Consider the following 21,185-nt stretch of genomic DNA (forward strand, 5'->3'; position numbering starts at 1 on the left):
CTGATGATTTACCAATGTGTACCAGAGAACTGAATTACATATTTTTGAGAAAAATTCCCACAGCTGTCCAAAAGAGTTAAGTTTGAGAATAAAGTTATCTTTCCCCTATAGTTGGGCACAAAAAATGTGATGGGAACAGTATTTAAGAAGCTAAGAGGAGGTAGAAATGTGAAGTCTAATGACCAGTAAATAGTTAACTCCAACCTGAACTTTAGTGTTGATTCTTAGCCCAATTTGCTTTCTTTTTAGTTGGCTTTTTTCTAAGTTTTAGTAGCAGTTTCTGTATATAGTGGAGTTTTTTTTTTTTTTTTACAAGGCCTTGTGCTCGCCAGCGAGCACTCTTCCACTGAGCTAAACCCCAAGCCCCTATGGCGAAATTTGTTGACCCTATATAAGGTAAAGTTCCCCAAGTTCCTACTCTTCTTCAAGGACCTGACCTGGAAACTGTCAAGAAGAGGAGACCATCTGTCCCAACTTAATGACTCCCCTTCCAAGGAAGATTCCCCAAATCTGAAGACTGTTTTTTAGAGTTGGAGTAGGCTCACAAGGTTACTCCTTGGAGGCCATGTGAATCAAAATATTTACCATCCTGGTTTTTCAGTTAAATTAGTTTTTACAGCAAGAAATTAGCTTGACAAATGATTGATTATTAAGGGCGATATTGGTTCTCAGATTCAAGTTGGAGAGTGGATATCATTATTAAAGATATAGACAATCTGGTTCTCAATACAGTCCTTTAGGAGAGCTCTGGATGTTTGGTTCACCATTCTTCTTGATGATATCTGAAAACAGCTACCAAATGTGATGACAGGTCAGATTTATACTAATAGCATTGGATATGTTGCAACTCCACAGGTTACAAGTGACAATGTCTGAAATGGCATTTATGGTCTGGGTGGCATGGATTATGATGATGAGTCACTCTGTCATGTCAAAATTATCATGGATGACCTGTAACCAGAAAGTGTAAGTATTTGTTGAACCTAGAGGCATTTGTTGATGACGTGGGTGAAGTTACATTTCTCAGGGTTCACATTCATCATAAACATTGAAATATCAGAGAAGGGACAGAAATGATTATCTTTTTGGCTTCCCTCTTTAAGACCAGCTCCTCCTAGTGAAGACATCAGAGAACTCCACAAATAGCTCCAGGCTTACCCCTTTGATGTTGGTGGAAGATGAGGAGGGGTTTTACATTGATGACAAGCTTCTCAGACTCAGATATGATTGTGCCGCCCATGGTCTAACACTGGAACATATAGACTATATAGTTGTTCAGAAAGGTCACATTAATGACTATGGTATGCACTTTGTCAGAGTTAAGGAATCTCTGTTTACCAGGTACCCAGTAATAGCCAAATACATTTGCTTTGACCTTCACTGTCAGGTCTTGAGGACTTGGTGAAACTTTAACCAGAGGAGTAGAGAACCTACCAATTTTGAAATTCCATTATGTATTAATTTCTTTGCACACAATGGGTCCCATTTTGTTTTTTACAGAAATCCTGTTAGCTTGTATATTTTCATTTGATAAAATAGATCAAATGTCATCACTCTCTAGGATTGTGACCCTGAGGAAATGACTAAATCTCCCTTATTTCTAAAGTGACTCAGATCTTTTCCAAGTTCATACAAATTTCTTCTTACCAACAACTTTTCGAATATGATACTTCTGTTTTGTTGATCTCGTTAAGCACCTTTGGATACAAAAAACTTGATGGAGAGTACCTAGAAGGGTCAGCACCACTCTTGAGAGGCAAAGGAATTTGGCAATGAAGGAACAAGCATCACAGCTAACCAGTGAGAGAATCATTTCTCCATAACTTTTTTTTGGTACACCATACAACATGAGGGAAGGGATTGTAGTTTTAGACTACTTTATCATAACAATGCTAATCTCCCCTTTATTAAAGGAAGGGAAGAATCAGGCTTGAATTTTTACTGGGAAACCTCATCTAGCTAATTTTATTTTTTTTAAAAGATGCTCTGTTTTGTATATGAAATTGTAACTTATTGCAATCCCCTGAATTCCAAAAAGTGTTCAAAGTAAAGACCTAGTCATGCTATCTCCTCTACTAACCTCTCTAAAATCAAAGGCTCTCTTTCTCCTTATTTTTTATCTCTAAAAATTTCTTTGGTGTCAATAAGCTGTTCTGCTGAAATTCAGGTGACACCTGTGTATTCAGGCCACCATCTCTGCAGATGTTTTCATTGGGTTGTCAAAAGACATTTCAACCATCCAACCTGTATAAAAGTAAACTCAACTGAAATATACATGTTCATAACTGAGACAACTTTATTAATGAAAAACATAAGTTTAAATGATTTTATAGTAATTAGTTCTGCACATCCCATCTTAATTTTAATCTAGTTAAATTCAGATGATTTATTATCTAATATCTGTAGGTGCAATGGCTAGAGTTAAATGAGAATATAGACTGTTGATTGAATTAAGGTTTATTAAATGCCAATTATTTACCAGCCACTATGTTTAACATTGAAAAAGTAAGGTAAATTAAATATATAAAGAGCTTTAATTTATGTAAACTTTTAATTCACTATACTAGTTTTACAATATCCATCTAAATTTTATAAATGAAGTAAGGTTTCAAGAGTTAGGTAATATATCCAATGGTATAAAGAAGTCAGGCCCAGAGTTGAAATATGCCCAAGATTGATTAATCCTTGTGTTCTTCATGCTACCTTATTTTACCTCTCAGAATCTCAAAATCTAAATCCTTAGAACTTCAGAAAAGATATTCACTTAGTATTCGCAGTATTCTAAGTTGCTATTTTTTTTATAACATTACACATGGCCATGTTTCAAAACTGAACAGAAGGTAAATAGTTTGGAGTAGTCACACTTCTTTGAATCCTAGATTTTATCAATTGCAAAAGAAGTTGGTTTCAAAGAAATTTAGATGTATTGGAAGGTGCTCAAGCAGGGAAATGGAGATTCTTTAAAAAAAAAAGATGAGAAGAGAAAAACTAGGAAATGGTAGTCTCTTGGTGATTAGAAAAGGGTATATATTGCTTAGCAGAGGGAGAAGAAAAGAAAGGTTGACTAGACCTTTAAATGAAATTGACTCACAGAAGATCTTAAATAGGAGGACTATGTGAAGAACTGTGTTTTAAGATCCACCTGACAAGAATGTACAGGTTGAATCAAGAGGTAAAGGAATAGAAGAGTGAGGAAACTATGTCTGAGGACATGTAAATAACTTCATGGTGGTGAAGGCATGGAGTGAGTGGCAGTCATGGAGCCAAAAAGAGAAGACACTTCCAACTACTCACTAACTGTCCTGAGATTATATATCTGCAGAGCTGCCAGGCACTGGTCTCCCCTCTAGAAAAAAAGACGACAACAGAGAGTTGGGGAGATGAGCAAAAGACTTGCCCCAATGTAGGAACACCAAAGGAAATAATCTAATGTATCAGGGCAAGTGAGATACCAAAGCACATGATAAGAGACAGTAGTACCTCAAGGAACTACCATAAAGGACAGGAGAAAACCATCAGAATCAGATAAGCCCTTATAAGACAAGATAGGCATACTTTGGGAAAACAGGGATTATTCTGTTTTTCTGAAGATATTGATGAAACTAAGACTATAGAAAAAATATTTCACACCTATGAAATATTACCTCTACAAGGTGAGGTGAAGTAGATCAGGGAAAGTGAGGAATGGGAAATAGCAGCATGGAATTCAGAGACACTGTATTAGTAATTCTATTAAAAGCACAGAAGGATTATCTTTAAGGCCTACATTCCATCATAAGCTGCAGTATTAGTTAAAAGAAAAGGAATAAAGAGAAATAGTAGATCTCCTCCTCTGACTTACCCTGCTTGTCTAAAATAAAGTGTGTACTGAAAACGGAACAACAATATCTTAAAGAGACTCATCCTGGAAAAAACAAACACGGGAAAAATAACTTTTCTTGATAACATGTGTTTAAAAGTTTTATTTATCTCATGAATGGACAGCTTTCTTGGAGTATGTGGCAAAATTCATTCTTTTTTAAGGGCTTACCAGACATCAATGACCAAAATTTAACAAATAGGTCAGTCTAGAAGTCTCTGAGCCTAATTGATGAAAATGTATCTTATGTGTTTATCTTTGTTCTCACACTTGGTATATTTGATCACTCTTAATAAATATGAGTCAACCCCATGGAAGTGGCGCTGTAGCTCAAGTGGTAGAGCGCTAGCCTTGAGCCAAAGAGCTCAGGGACAGCGCCCAGGCCCAGAGTTCAAGCCCCACGACTGACAAAAAAAAAGGAATATGAGTCAACCCCTCAACCTCCTTTTGAGCAGAGGTATGCTGAATGCTTTAACATCATGAAGTATTTATGGTCAGATATACCCATACCCATGTCTGAGTTGTGCACTGTCTTTATCTTTCTTTCACTCTGCTTTGCTAATTAACTTTCTTGGCCTTTACTTTGTATCCTCAAATTCTTTTCTGAGACATAAGGAACTCAGTATACAAGAGCCAGGCAGATGACTCTTCCCTTTTGGAGACCTTCTGCCTGGGGCATCAGGGATCAGCAATCCTGTAACAGTGGTATTATCTTTAGTGTGCTCTTGCTGTGGGATGCCTGCTGGAAAATTACTGTTTAATTTGAAAATGGATGCCTCAGCAGGGTTTGGTGGCTTGGACTTGTATTCCTAGCTACTCAGGAGGCTGAGATCTAAGGATTGGTATTCGTAACCAGCCTGAAGAAGCAAACTCCGTGAGATTATTATCTCCAATTAACCACCAAAAACCTCAGAACTGGAGCTGTGACTCAAGTGTTAGAATGCTAACCTTGAGTAAGACAATTCAGGGACGGAGTCCAGGCCCTGAGTTCAAGCCCTAGAACAGGCACAGAAAAAGGCTACCTGTTTTGACAAGTAATGTCTGCATTCTAATTTACAGTCATGTATATTTTCTATTTTCCTTATTTGACTGTCCATTTATGAAACATGATTAGGATCTAGTAAGCTATAAATAAGGTAGAGCTATACTTGTGGTAGATTCTTTCATGTGACTGATTACCCTTGGCACAAACTATAGTTGCATGAGCTTCTTAAATAAAAACCCGCATAATGATCTTTCCATATGTCAAAGTTGCATAATTGAAGGCATCAGCAGTGCATAGAATTAGCAACTTACGTTTTTCCCACAGGTTTGGACAGCATCCATCATCAGTTTGACAAATGGAATTTTTTAAGTTCTTCATTTTGTTCTCATTATATAACTATACAGTCCCTTTTGAAGGCCCCACGGAAGATAAAGAGTCATGGGCCTAAGATAATTGTCTGTAGGCATGATCGGTTAGCTTGCTTCATTATTTATCACCAGAAACTCTTAACTATGTGCCATTAAACACCAATCTGCCCAAACTGACATAAGAGAGAACTATTAACAGAGCACACAAGTATACTTGGCATTCTCTAGCTGGAAATTGTAAAAATGGCATCTTTGCTTGGTGGAAAAATTTTCTGAGAACCTCTATGTACTTAGTTCTAAGTGTTACTACAAGAATTATAGATGGTTTGTGCTTGCACCTGCACATTCTAGCTTTGGTTATCCCTTTAATAATAATTACTAGAGTTGACCTGTCACAGACTGTCCTTTCATGTTACAGCTGAATAAACTCGAGAGCTAAAGTCACATGCTTAGTAACAGAATCATAGTCTATAGAACAACCTATATAAGTAGATATATGTAGCTTAGTAGTAGGCAGAATGATTTATTTTGTTTTCTGATATCTAAGGAAGTCCATAAGGAAGATAGAGCAGAAAAAATAATCTATTATTCAACTGTAAGTAGAAGTATAGGCAATATTCAAATCAGAGGGACAAGTTCTAAAACTATCTGCTATTAGGAATTTATCTATGGAATGGTATGATAATATGGCCATTTTTTGGTCAGTTATGGGACCTGAACTCTGGGCCGGAATGTGGTCACTCAGCTCTTCAGCTTAAGGCTAGTGCTCTATGAGCCCTATGAGTCCTATGAGTCCTGCAAGTCTTAACATTGTACTTCCTTAGTGATGTGATAGGAATTTCAGCCTTACTGGACTTAATACTGTTTTCTACATCCTTTTCTAGCACCTGGCCAAAATTATGATACATAGTTACAGAATGAAAATGTAATGCCATCTTAAGAAAGTAATTTCGGGCTCTGGGAATGTGGCTTCATGGTGCAATGATTAATTGGTATGCATGAAACCCTGGGTTCAATTCCTCAGAATCACATAAGCAGAAAAAGAAACACTGGAAGTGGTGATGTGCCTCAAGTGGTAGAGTGCTAGCCTTGAGCAAAAAAAAAAAAAGCTCAGGAATAATTCCCTAGCCCTGAGTTTAAGCCCCAGGACTGGTAAAAAAAAAAAAAAAACGCATATAGTTAGTAAATACAAAATAAAGAACCCATACTTAGAATATATAATTACTCCTTCCTTCCATACTGATACCTGACAATAGTCCCTAATTCATGTACTTTACTTATATTAAGATACTGTGTTGAAAAAAAATGTTTTGTTCATTAGGTCATGGCAATTAATGCCAGGAATGTGCTCAGATGTCAGGTGAAGATTAATTCTGGAAATTCAAAGATTCCAGGCTTTTGAGTGGTCACTGCTAATCACAGTGAGAAGGGTAGTCTAAGTGAGACTTAGAAAACTTTTTGGTCACTCATGGCACCAAAAAGGCAGAGGCTAAGTAACAGTTGTGACAGAAGAGAAGGAATAACTCCAGATGGAAGGAACAAATGATAGTAACTAAGGTATACCAGAAACTGTTCTAGGGAATCATTTTTGGTTATTGAAAAACTAGTTATCAATTAGGCTTATTCCTGATTGGCTTTAGCATTCTACAGCTTTAGGCTAGTTCTTAATCTCTGTGTGATAAATGTATCTCCTTCTATGCTGTTCTTTCATAGCGGATCTCCTTTGCTTTCTAAAAATCTGTCTTCCTATATTCTTCTATGAACATTTCCTGATACTAAATACACCTACACAGATGGCAGACAATGTTAATGTAAGGGTCCCATAGCTCATGAGTCATTAATGTAACAACATGGAAAAGGAGGACATATTTATCGCTACCTCAATTTTTCTGAAAAGCTGCAATGTCATCATTTGATTCAAATTTCCATTCTTTATCTACATAGTGTCATTAAGTGCACATAAATGCAACTATGAGCCGGGTGCTGGTGGCTCACGCCTGTAATCCTAGCTACTCAGGAGGTTGAGACCAGAGGATTGCGGTTCAAAGCCAGCCTAGTCAGAGAGTCCATGAGACTCTTATCTTCAATTAACCACCAGAAACCTGGAAGTGGTGCTGTACCTAAAGTGGTGGAGCGCTCAACTTGAGAGCTGAAGAGCTAAGGGACAGCACTTAGGATCAGAGTTCAACCCCCACGACAAACAGAAGAAGTGAAAATATGACTAAGTTTCCCCAAAAGCAACAATGAAGACAATAGTAATCTTGCCAAGCAGAAAAAATAATTCCAAAATGATTCAGTGCACCTACTTTGTTGAGTTATTTAAGTTATGGCTTCTTTGCTGGACATATTCTCTTCTTCTAAAAATGGTCAAATATTAGCTTCACTTAATATTTCATGGTTCAAAGACAAGGATGCCCACTCTCTCCACTTCTCTTCAATCTAGTATTAGAATGCCTAGCTACAGCAATAAGACAAGATGCAGACATAAAAGGGATCCAAATAGGGAAAGAAGAAATAAAACTCTCCCTCTTTGCAGATGACATGATCTTGTATTTAAAGAATCCCATAGACTCGACTCACAAATTACTCAAGCTGATTCAAAACTTTGGCAAAGTAGCAGGGTATAAAATTAACCCCCAAAGTCAATGGCTTTTCTCTATGCCAACAATGAGAGAAGTGTGGCTGAAATTAGGAAAGCAACTCCATTTGGAATAGCTCCAGAAAAAATAAAATACCTAGGAATTAACTTAACTAAAGAAGTGAAGGACCTCTATGATGAAAACTTTAAAATCTTGAAAAAGGAAATCAACACAGAACTTAAAAAATGGCAAAACCTCCCATGCTCCTGGATTGGAAAGATTAACATCGTGAAAATGGCAATACTTCCCAAGGCTATCTACAAATTCGCGTGATACCTATCAAAATTCCAAGCTCATTCTTCAAGGAAATAGAAGAGGCAATCCAAAAATTCATATGGAACAATAAAAGACCCCGAATGGCAAAAATGCTCCTCAACCGAAAGAACAGTGCTGGAGGAATATCAATACCAAATTTCAAACTCTACTATAAAGCCATAGTACTCAAAACAGCTTGGTATTGGCATAAGAACAGACCTCAGGACCAATGGAATAGAATTAAAAACCCAGAAATGAACCTACAGACCTATAGCCATCTAATCTTCGATAAGGGAGCTAAAACAATAGAATGGAAGAAAGATAGCCTCTTTAGTAAATGGTGCTGGCAAAATTGGTTAACTACATGTAGAAAACTAAAGCTAGATCCTTATATTTCACCCTGCACCAGAATCAACTCCAAATGGATCAAAGACCTTGAAGTCAAAGCAGACACTCTGAAAACATTACAGGATGGAATAGGAGAAACCCTAGGTCTCCTTGGCTCAGGCCGAAATTTTCTAAATAGAGACCCGGAAACAAGAAATCAAAGAAAGGTTGGACAAATGGGATTGCATAAAGTTGCATAGCTTCTGCAGGGCAAATGACATAGCTAGCAAGATCAATAGAAAGCCCACGGATTGGGAGAAGATCTTTACTAGCCATACAACGGACAAGGGTCTCATATCTAAAATCTACTTGGAACTCAAAAAATTGAACCCCCCAACAACAAATCCTCAAAGAAACAACTGCCTAATAAATAAGTGGGTGAAAGACTTAAAGAGAAACTTCTCTGAAGAAGAAAGAAGGATGGCCAATAGACACATGAAGAAATGTTCAACATCCCTAGCCATAAAAGAAATGCAAATCAAAACAACACTGAGATATCACCTCACTCCGGTTAGAACGGCAAAAATCAAGAACTCTAACAACAACAGATGCTGGAGGGGATGTGGACAGAACGGAACCTTACTTCATTGTTGGTGGGAATGTAAACTTGTTCAACCACTTTGGAAAGCAGTATGGAGGTTCCTCAAAAGACTTCACATAGAACTCCCCTATGACCTAGCAATCCCACTTTTGGGCATTTACCCAAATGTTTACAAACAAGACCACACTAAAGCTACCAGCACAACATTGTTTATTGCAGCATTATTTACCATAGCTAAGATATGGAACCAACCCAGATGCCCCTCAGTAGATGAATGCATCAAGAAAATGTGGTATATATACACAATGGAATTCTATGCCTCCATCAGAAAGAATGGCATTGCCCCATTTGTTAGGAAATGGAAAAACTTGGAAAAAATTATATTAAGTGAAGTAAGTCAGGCCCAAAGAAACATAGGTCCCATGGTTTGCCTTATTTGCAATATCTAGTATATGTATGAGTCAAGCAGAAAAGGTCAGATAATGTGATGTCAGGAAAATGAACCCTTAGCTATGTATGTTAATTTTTTTTCTTTCATGCATGTGTTTCTAACGCATTTATAAGATTATCTCTTTGTTGCTTTGTATGTCCCTCCCCCACAGTATAATCCCTGCTTTCACTATATTTGATGTCGGTATACTTTGTGGAGGAGATGGGGAAAAACCAGTTGTTTAAGGATACAGGTGGACCTGTTGCACCAATGAGAAGTACAAGTTGTCATGTCCAAAACGAGCTTTACAACGTCGGTGCGGGGGGAGGGGGGAGGGGGGGAGGAGAAGGATTGGGATTGGGGGGGAGGGGGGAGGCTGGGAAGGGAAGTGAAGGGTAAACAAAGGAGGAGGCTGCAATGCTTGGTAAGAAATGTACGCCTTATCATGCCCATGTAATTGTAACCCCTCTGTACAGTATGTTCACAAATAAAATTAAATTAAATTAAAAAAAACATTTCTTGGTTCAAAAGAGAAGTCCATACAGTTGATGTCACTTGGCTTTCTTACTATCTCAGTTCAAAGCCAACTCAGGCAGGAAAGTCTGTCAAACTCTTATCTGGAATTAAACACCAAAAAGCCAGAAGTGGAGTTTTGGCTCAAGCAGTATAGTACTAGCTTTGGGGGAAGGTGGGCAGGAAGACAACTGTTCAAGGACAGGGTCCAGCCTCTGGGTTCAAGCCCCACAACTAGCACAAACTAAACAAACATGCAAACAAAAAACCCAGATATTTCTTTGGGACCCTCCTTAAAGGAGTACTAGCCTGAGAAGAGGCTGCTTTTGCTGATCATTCTCACTGGATCCTGTTTTTGGGAATCCTTATTGCTATGGAGAACTCAGGACCAGAATAAAGGAATGGATAACTGACTGCTGCAACAAGAGAATCATCTCAGGAGTGAAATACCCATCCATAAGAGACTTTAAAACCTCCCTGTCTTTGTTTCTTTGCAGTAGAACACATTTAAAACAACTTTATTTCCTTTTTACTTTGCTGGCCTTCAAATGACACATTGTTTTCTTTTGTGATACTCTCAACTAGAAGTTTACAGAAAAGTTTTATATGAGTAAAGAACACACTTGAAAAAGGGACAGAGTTTCCTTCAAGCTGTGGAATCTTGTACAGTAAAAAGTAAAGCACAAGTTAACTTGAACTTTGTCATTCCTCTATGTTCAATTCCTCCCCTGGTATCAGTTTCCACATCCAGTAACAGTTACTTCCAGTAACAATCTATGGTGCTGCTTGAGGTATAATGAATGTTTTCTGGCTTTGTTGAAATAGCACAAGAACACCTTTGGACATGAGGTAACACAACTTAGTAAAGAGAAAATATGGAATTTAAATTGCTTATACATACATTATCCAGGAGTACACTGAGTTCAAACTTCATAAGTGCTCTGTAAGTTAAAGCAAATTTTAAATTCAATTTAAAATTTAAAACTTAAATTTTCAATTTTAAATTCAATTTAAAATTTAAAACTTAAATTTTCAATTTTAAATTAATGGTTCTCATATCATTTTTTGTGAGTGTATATGCTGTGCATTATTGCCCAAGTGTACATGAGAAACAATAGCAATAATAGAAGAAAGAGAAGTTCTGTGTTTAAGTATAAGGGTTCAATACAATATAGAAGATTCTACAAATAAGACAACATTGAACCAATAAAACCAAGTCCAGTATGTAGATTTATGAAAGTGATGTAGTGAAAGCATTACTCCTCAGTGGAGCATGAAGTATGAGGCCACCCCTTTCTAAATCACACTTGCTAATCACACAAATTTGTAAAAAGTAGAATGGGAGAATGATTCTGGTTCCAATGCAAGTCAGATTAAGAGCATGGACTTAACTGGAAAGAAATTCCATCTTGAGAGAGCAGGGATTATACAAGCAATGAACTGGTGGCTAAGATCACATTTCTTTTTCATTCCTTTTATTTTTTTTTTTTGTTGTTGGTCTTGGCACTTGAACCCTGGGCCTGAGCACTGTCCCTCTGCTATTCAGCTCAAGGCTAGTGCTCTACCACTTGAGCCACAGTGCCACCTCCAGTTTCCTGGTAGTTAATTGGAGAAAAGAGTCTCCAGGACTTTCCTACCTGGGCTGGCTTTGAACCCCAATCCTCATATCTCACCGCCAACTAGCTTAAGATCACATTTCTAACAGTGTACATTCAGGATATGTAATGTATATGTTCATCTATTTTTATATGAATTCTTGAGTTAAAAATCTGGGCTATAGCTCAGACTTTACACTCACAAAAATGTTTGTAGTTTAAAAGTTGATGCTCCTGGAAAAATAAAATCTAAGAATGTAAAGGAGTCTGGGAAGTTCAAGTTTGTATCCAGCCTGGGCAGAACAGTGTTAGAGACACTACCTATAATTAACCAGCCAAAAGCTGGATTGGAAAAATGGTTCAAGTGATGGAATGCCAGTCATGAGCAAGACTGCTGAATAAGAGCTTGAGGCTTTTGCATACATACATACATACAAACATACACATACACACAGAGGCACTTATATGTGCACACACAAATACACAAATGAAACAACTCTCAGAATATGTAAAAAAGTTAGAAAACAATAGAAAATATGTACTGAGTAAGACTAGAATCAAGTGATAGTTCACTTGAGGACTTTGTAATATTAAAAATTTTCTTCAAAAAAGTTTGAGAATATTACATAGGTAGGGAACAGAGATAGTAAGAGAGTCAAGTAATCATTATTAAAGGGATCGGATCCATGGAGGAATGAATCAGAGACCCATGCAGGTGCATCGGAAAATGTTCATATCCTGTGTCAAATGTTAGAACATCTTTGAAAATAGTACATAAACAGTCTGAGCCATCAGTCTAGTGGAGAAGTTCAGAATTGGTAGTCTGTATCTAGATTAAATAAACCAACAAACTATGGCAGGGCAATGTGATACAAGCCTGGAATTCTAGCACCCAGACTAAGACAGGAGATTAGAGAGTGGAATTACATAGCTATACCTTCCCTAGACCAGGTAATATAATTTTGTCTCAATAAAATAAACCAAACAACAAGAAAGGAATACACAGTTGGAAGTTTGGGCTAATTTTGTCATTATGTTTTGAGAAGTCATTTCCTATTGAAATGCAACTCATATAAATCCTCAGTTGTGTTTTAAATGCTGTCTTCATTACAGAACATTCCTAGATGCAAAATTGCCAGAACCTGCTGGCAATGAAAGGGAATCCTGATTTAGGGCATGAGGATGAGAAAAAAAAAGACACAAGACAAAGGATGGGATCGGGAGGTCTGCAGCTCAAGACTGCAGCCCTGTTTATTTTTAACTTTCCCTAATATATACTGTTAGAAGTCAAGATGTAGCATAAGGTTACTATAGTCCAGAGAAACAAGGAAAATTTCAGTAAAAACAGAGTGCAATAAAAACAAGACAAGGTCAACTGGTTAAAAGTAAAACAAACTCTGCAGACATAGCAAAGCAATCCTGGGCACCTGGTGTCTTTCAAGTAAGCCAGTTTCTTGTATGAGCCTTCAAGCGAGCACAGGGTCAAGATGATGTTTGAGCTTTATTGTCATGATGGCTCATGATTCCCATCCAAAAATTTGAAAAAGTAAGTAAGCATCATTCTGTTGGATTCCAAAGAAATGATGAAGGATTACAAAAGCTTAAGCCTGGAGAAATAGTAAAGTTCGTCTAATGTAGGACTTTGTAGACCTTGCTAAATTAGAATTTAGATTTAAAATATATATTTTGGTTTTGTTTGTAATTTCATATTCTATAGGATACTACAAAATTCTTTTTAAGAAGAGGGTTTAATTGACAAATTCACAAATGATTCTGACATTCTATTTTCCTAGAATATTCTTATAAGAGAGCTATAATTAGAAATTAGTTAATAGATGATTCCAACAGTTCATGTATAAAATGATAATGTGAATAATCCAGACAGAGTTGCCAACAAATGGATGATATTAATTTGTAAATTTAGAAAAAGAGAATTTTTTGAGGATTTGGTAAAACATGGTATGAAGAGAATAATTGAGTGACATCTTCTTTTTTCTACCTATATGTAACACAGGAAGCAATTTCCTTAATTACATGCCTCTGTATACAATGAGAAAAATGCTAGGTTTTGTTTTTTTTTTAATTTTTGTTTTATTGGTTTGTCCTAGGGCTTGAACTCTGGGCCTGGACACTGTCTCTGAGCCTGTTTATGCTCAAGGCTTGTGCCCTACCACTTCAACTTCAGTGCCACTTGTGTCTGGCTTTTTCTGAGTTTATTGGGGATAAGAATCTAAGGAACCTTCCTGCCTGGGTGGGCTTTGAACCATAATATTCCTATCTTAGCATCCTGAATATCTATGATGGTTAAAAAGTATAAATATAAATAATATTTGCAAGTGTTCTGATTTCAAGAATACCACTGGGGAAAAATGATGCAGCCCACTTTATTGTGGTGTTCTTTCCAGAACAAGGAGGGCATCACATTAGCAGAGGTGTAGCAATTTTTCACAATAGAGATAAGCTATTCATGATGTGAATTAAGAGAATTTTAAGGTGTACCTTACAAGTTGGAAACTGTTGGGCGAGGATGACTTTATGGCATAAATCTTGGAATTGATGGTCATAGAAATAATAGCTTACTCTGATAAACAATTGCTTACTCTTGAAGAATTAATTATTACAGATGCTTCATAGTTTTATCCTCTACCAGAATGTGGCTATTTTTCTGTTGACTTCTCAATCTGTAATGCCCCATTGGAAACTGCATCTATTGCAGAAGTACATAACATGCAAACAGGTATGGAATGTTCAGAATTTGAAAATGAGTAGTTAGTAGTCATAGGAATTTTGAAGAACACATATATTCTTTCCTCTTAACAACTTATTTACTTTTAAAAGTTATGGGTTTCCTTAGAACTAAACTGTTTTCAGTTTTAGTATGAGAAAGTACTAAATTTATTCTTGTATCAAATATTGGCAAGTATATTGTGAAAATATTGTATAGTTTGATAACATTCAAGTTGACGACCCTCTGATAAAGAAGGGATAATTAATTCAAATTAGGTGCCAAATAGTATTGATTTTTAAAAAGTTACTACATAAAGAATAATATTTACTATACCAATTCAGTGAAATTATATTTTATGCAACTTATTTTTTAAATTTAATTTTATTGTCAAAGGGATGTACAGTGGGGTGACAGTAATAGTAAGGTAGTGAATACATAACTTTTCAAACTTGTTACCCCCTTCCTCATTTTTCTCACAATTTTCCTTCACCCCAATACCCCTCACAAGTTGTAATGTACATTTCCAACATATTGTCTTGTGAGTATTGTTATTGCATTGGTTTGCCCTTTGTCCTTTGTCTCACCATTTTGTTGTTCATCTTCCCTTCCCTAATTAAGGTAAATGTATACACAATACACAGGGTACCAAAATCAAATGGAGCAGGAGATAAACCATAGTGGAAACCCCCAAAATAAAATAGAAATCACATAGTACATTAAAAACAACAACTGCAAATAAAAATCTGTTTCCATATCTTGGAGTTCATTTTGCTCAGCATCAGCTTATATGGTTATATATACACATAACAAAGCCACTGGAAAATAATAGTTGCATGGACACTATATCGTGAAAACAACATGTTAACTGTTTTAGATGATAAAGGTGGAATTAGGATTGGTGAATTCGTGATTCTGATAAATGAGTTTTAAAATTATGACAGGTAAATTTTAATTGTTCAAACTTTTTAACAACTTAGCCTATTAAGAAAATTTAAAATTACCTGGGAAAATAGGCTTTCATGCAAAGAAATCCATGGAGACTTAGTGGAAAGGGAGGAATGTGGGTGAAAAGGGATCATTTTCACACTAAACAAACAAGCCTCAGAAACCTTGCTGTAAATCCTGTAGGTTCCCTTGAGAATTGTCCTTACCCAGGAAATATACTCTCACTGTGTGAAACAAGGTTGTAGTGGAATTTAAATTCAAAGTTCTTTGAAAAATAAGACATCAAAATTTGTGAATTGACCTTTAGTTACCAAACAGTAATTCTCTGGAAAAGATAATTTGGGTCAAAATATTTAGGGAGGAAGTGCCCTCCACAATGAAAGAAGGTATTGGGTTTACACTTTACTGTTTGTAAAACTTTCCACAATGTCTTTGCACATGAAGCACTGAAACACAGAAAAAAAATCTGATTGGATACTTCAAACCAATGATTTCACATTTCTAAGTGGCTCACAAAAAATAATATCCTTATTAACATGAGATAGTGAAGACTTCTCTTATTACATAAATCAAAATGCTTTGGGATCAGAAAAGAATTGAGCAAAGGGAAAAGGTAAGAAAACAGTGTTCTTAGAAGCCCTAGCTAAGTATATTGGTTTCAGCAGTGGAGGGAGGCCAAAACTTTTTGATATAGATTGTCTTAATAGTTTTTCTACCTAAAGTGATTTTACAGAACCTATTTGGCCCAGTACAATGAAGAACAGATTGAATGAAGACAGGAAAATAAATTCCACATCCAAATAAGGCAACTTAAAACAGTTTTAAAAAAGAGAAACCATGAATAATTAGCAGTAGGGGAGGCTTTATAGTCCTTCAGCTTCACTAGACTTGAAGCCAAGAAGCTGTGATTAATTGGAAATCAGGCAAGAGCTAAGAGGAGGACATAGAAGTAGGACATAGAAGCATTGTCCCTTGTAGCAGACACTGTCATCCAAGATATGGGTGATTTAACTCTATTCTCCTCCATATTTCTAGTTGAGCAAATGCAAGACCAAGAGAAAAATAATCTATTGAGATAATTTTGCAAAGAATAACTTCACTGTTCCTTATACAGTATCTAAGGGCATCTTAAGAGAGAAGATAAAAGTGGAATTTTCTTTGGTTTCCTCTAAGCATATTGTTAGCAAAATATATCTTTGAGGTTAGAAGTGATTGAACCAAAAAGTAGTGGAGTACTTATTTTTGTGGGCACTTTAGACACAAGAATACTTTCAAGGTAAAAGAAAAAAGTATAGTCAAATATTTGTGATCACAGTTTCTTGGACTGGTTTTTTGGAGACAAAGTTTTACATTAGAGTTTATCCTCATTAACATAGATGTTAGGTTTTCATGGCAACCAAATTCTAGGAGGAAGTTTAATGGACTCACTTGGACAAGTAAACAGCATAATAGAAAAAAGGCAAATAATATTTAGTGAATTACTTTGAGCAATTACTTTGCCAGTACAAAGAAAGAAAAAATAATTCAAAATCAATTGACTTAAAAGTATGAAGAAAGAGTAGTGAAGAGAGATGAGAGAAAACATAGAGGATTGTTTTCTCTCCAGTGGAGCAATGGGTTCTTGATCTTGTTTCTTCCATTCTATTTTCACAAGCTATCAAGCGTGGCTCAGGACTGGAGTATCCAATTCAGACAAAGAGAACTCGCAGAAGAAAGATAATATTTGCAGCAGATGTTGGTGATTTATAACCTTAGACAATCTATTTAAATCTGTTCAAAATTCTCCTCTACCCCAAACTGCCCTCTTTGAGCAGCTTTGTTTGCTTTTCCCAAGACTGCCCTTCATTAACTGCTTAAAATTTTGAGAGGTCATATCCATATTCTCTAGAGATTGCTGTTTGGTTGTGATTTTTGTGTGTTTTTGTTTTTTTGTTGTGTTTTTAACTGAATTTCAAAAGGTTTTGCAAGTGTGTTACAATTAAATATGTCCATCTAATTGTCCAATAGTCCTGGATCAGAGTCACTCCTTCTATCATTCGCAACCAACCCCTTCTCCAAGATTTATTTCAGATTTACCACTTCCTTTATCACATGTATACATTGAGTATTCTAGCTGTACTTGCCCCTTGTTCCATTTTTTCATTCATTCTATGTCTATACTAATATTCCTCTATGGTTTCAGCTTCCTGATAGTCATTCTGTTAAACTGTCTGTTAATACTTTGAAAGGTTTATATACATTAGATGGAGTTTCAATCCTGCATATACTTGAACTGATGTCAGCTTATATTTCCATAATTTATTCTTCTGCGATAACAATTTGCAAGACTGGAGACATGAAGCACCTAGACATGATTTTATTGTCATCCATTTGGAAGATTAATCTTTAGTCAACAAGAAAGTTTAAAAATGCTTTAGAATGTATTCCTAACTACCAATTTTTATAAATGGCTTTGTACAATGGTGTGTGATTATTTTATTTTACTACTACCTATAAGTTTTGGGAAAAGAAGAAAGCTAAAATTCACTACTATAGAAGAACATGATAGAAATAGAAGACAGATTTTATGTTTGTCACATCTCTGAGTACCCATATTCAAGACTTAAAGTCATATTTCTTACTACATTAAACAGATAGGGAAAACATAAAACAACATATGATAAGGCAAATGTTTGTGACTTTTTAAAATGTACCTTATTAAGTGATGAAATTTACTTTATTAGCTAACGTTTGGGTTTGATCTCTTTAACACATTTCTGGGAAGCACCTGCTAAACAACACAAATGGTGGATGGTACTATTTCTACACTTTAATGAATGGTTGAACCTGTTTGGCATTAGTGCTGGGTAAACAAATCAACTCTATTGTAACTTGCTCCTATACTTGAAAACTTGTAATTTCACTAAGTATCATCTACTTGTCAAATGTTATTTTGGCGAGTGTGATTTTAAAAAGTTTATTTGAAAAGGAATACACTTTCAGGAGATTAAATGTAGGTTATCATTGGTTTGAGAATGACAACATTTTTATACCACAGATCCAAGTTTTACTGAAGTACCAGTGTTTTGAAGCACTAAGGATCTTCTCAATTAATGTTTTCTGAATTACTTTTGACCTCTAAGTCAAGTTTTCCTGGCCTTGGTAGACCAATTATGGATCTATCCTTCCAGAAACTATTTTTTGGCCCACTTATGCTGGACTGAAGTCTTTCATTAATCATTAGGGGAGGGGTATTAAAAATAATCTTGTGACACTTTGTGCTCTTGTTCAATCATATGGGTGGGTCTTCTGTAAATTGAAAGTCTGAATTACAGCACTTTCTCTCAGATTTTGTGATCTCACCCTTCATTTTAAGTTGCCTTGCATTTCACAAATGCTTACTGCTAATTCTTGTGTCTCAAGGATTTGGGGTCCTGAAATATTATAGGAAATTGCTTTCTGTTGGAGTGTTGTATGGGCCTAAGTGAGAAGTTTTGCCCCTGTTATCTGATGATGCAGGTAACTGGCACCTGGGATCCTAGGACCCATGGGTCCTGCAGAAGAATAATATCTTTTAGAGATCATATCAGCAAAATTTCGGTATAATGAGTAGGAATGCTTCAGAAATATGGAGAAAAACAGTTTGGGACCAGCGAATTAAAACAATAAACAGAGCAGCAGAGTAAAATCCCTTATAGATTAGAGTAAAACAACATTGTTTTTTTTACCATGTGAATTCAGAAGACCAAGAACACTTAGAAGGTATCACAAGTTTATACCTAAAACATTGCATTGATACTTTTTATATTCTAATATATATTTTAAAGCTAATTATTTATATTCCAATTCTATTTATTGGAATAAATAAATATAACTTTGTCAAATTATCAATTAATTCTAGTAAGTTTCACTGTGTGAAATATAAAATCAGCACACATAAATATAAAATATATAACTATAATATAATAAAAAGGGCACATGTTTTGCATTGTTCTGTTGTGGTTAGGGTATCAAAGGCAACTTTGTTTTAAAGTATTATTCCATTATCTCTACCTCAGTGTTTGGTAGAGTTAGACCTCCAGCTTTACCATTTGTAGATTTACAGCCTGGAGGCAAGAGCAAACACTGTGATTAAAACATTACCAATTTAAGGCCTAATAACGAGGAGAAACATATGGAATTCTCCTGGAGCTATGGAAAAATTTGGTGACAGAAAGGCAATAGTGTAAGTTCTTGCCTGGTTGGAAGGTAGACAGGCCAGGACATTAGGTAACCATGCATATGGACAATTTTTTCACCTTCTTGGCTTTAGCTACTTTTGAAATGGTAGGTATAATAAAAACCTTCTATTCTGAACAGTTCTGTCTGAACTGCTCATCTCTCTATGATCCCTTGTAACTAAGTTTAGTTTTGTTCCAGTAAGACAATCTATGCTGTCAGGGTAAGATATTCTGTTTGGTCTGTTCCTACATGGAAGAAGGGTAAAGGGTCAGGTAGACATTTGTGCCAGTAAGACCTCATTTGGGAAAATTTAAGCTGCAGATGTTTAGAAGTAGCTCTTAAGCAAGGCTTACTTTGAATCCATTAGCTCCACAAAGCTAACTCAGTTGGATAAATAAGTACTTGAAAAAGCCATCACCTTTGGACTAGCTATAAGTGCTTCAAATTATGATCAAATCTAAAATGAAATAGACAAAATAGTTATTGACAAAAAATTGCAAATGTGAGCAATCGACCGAACAATATAATTTTTTTCCACTATACACAGAATTTTAGGGAAATGAGATCAATAGCATTGTTAGGAACAATAAGATATCCTTGTTACAAATAGGCACCTAAGGATATAAGCCTGTATTCATCATTAACTACTTAAATTTAGAGGATACTACATGCTTCAGTAGCATGTATACCCAAATTACAACAATAGAGAGATTAACATGGCACTTGCACATAGATGATATGAAAATTTGTGAAGTATTCCATATTTTTCATTCTTCAGATGCAAGAAATGAAAAGCAGTTATTAAAAAGCTGATTACAAAAATACAAGTGTAACAATACACGTAATTCATAGAATTAAAAGTTAGTTTGTGCTGGGAAAGTGGTTCAGTGGTAGAGCACTTGCCTTGTGTGCATGAGGCCCTGGGTTCAATTTCTCAGCACCACATAAGCAAAAAGAAAAAAAGCCAGAAGTGGCACTGTGGCTCAAGTGGTAGAGTGCTAGCCTTGAGCTGAAGAGCTAAGGGACAGCGCCCAGGCCCAGAGTTCAAGCCCCACGACCGGACCCCCCCCCCCAAAAAAAAGTTAGTTTGACATCAGTATATTAAATCTTCACCTTAGAAAGGCCTTTACATAGCATAACCTTTACAAAACTTTTGAAATTAGACATTGTCATTTTATCCCAAAGAAATAAAATACCATAAGGACCTAAGGAAAAAAGGAATCTTAAATTGTTTCTACATGGAATGCAATCTGAAAAGACACATTTATTAATGAACCTATATATTATAAAACAATGTAGAAGTGTCATATTTACTAGAGAACAAAATAGATTATGGACATTATACAAACATAGAATATAGAATATTTTAAAATAAAAAAAATAAAAATAAATAAAATAAAATATACTTTTTTCAGACAAGCACCAGAAATATTTTTAGTTTCTGTACTACTCATTTCAACAGATAAGTTAAAATTATTTCTGATTAAAAAATCACAAACTCTGCAGAAATCATTATAGATGTATACAAACAACTCTTGAATACATTTTGACATCAAAGTCAGCCAATTCAGTTGGAAGAATACCATGGAACCCATGAATTTTTAAAGTAAGATATTGCTGTTACTTCGTATTGTGAAAATATTTTGTATGGACACAAAGGATGGACTGGCATTTTTGAAATTTAAGACACTTAACCGAACCATTATGACTTAGGAAAACAATTTGTACAGGCTTCCACAA

General features: G+C 35.7%; 1 pseudogene; it reads left to right on the forward strand.

The window, feature by feature from the left end:
- Positions 1-20,113: 20,113 nt before the first annotated feature.
- Positions 20,114-20,213, forward strand: LOC122112077 (annotated as a pseudogene).
- The last annotated feature ends 972 nt before the right edge of the window (positions 20,214-21,185 follow it).

The sequence above is a fragment of the Dipodomys spectabilis genome, unplaced genomic scaffold (assembly GCF_019054845.1).
Source record: "Dipodomys spectabilis isolate Male_0828 unplaced genomic scaffold, ASM1905484v1 ptg000091l, whole genome shotgun sequence".
NCBI classification, from domain to species: Eukaryota; Metazoa; Chordata; class Mammalia; order Rodentia; family Heteromyidae; genus Dipodomys; species Dipodomys spectabilis.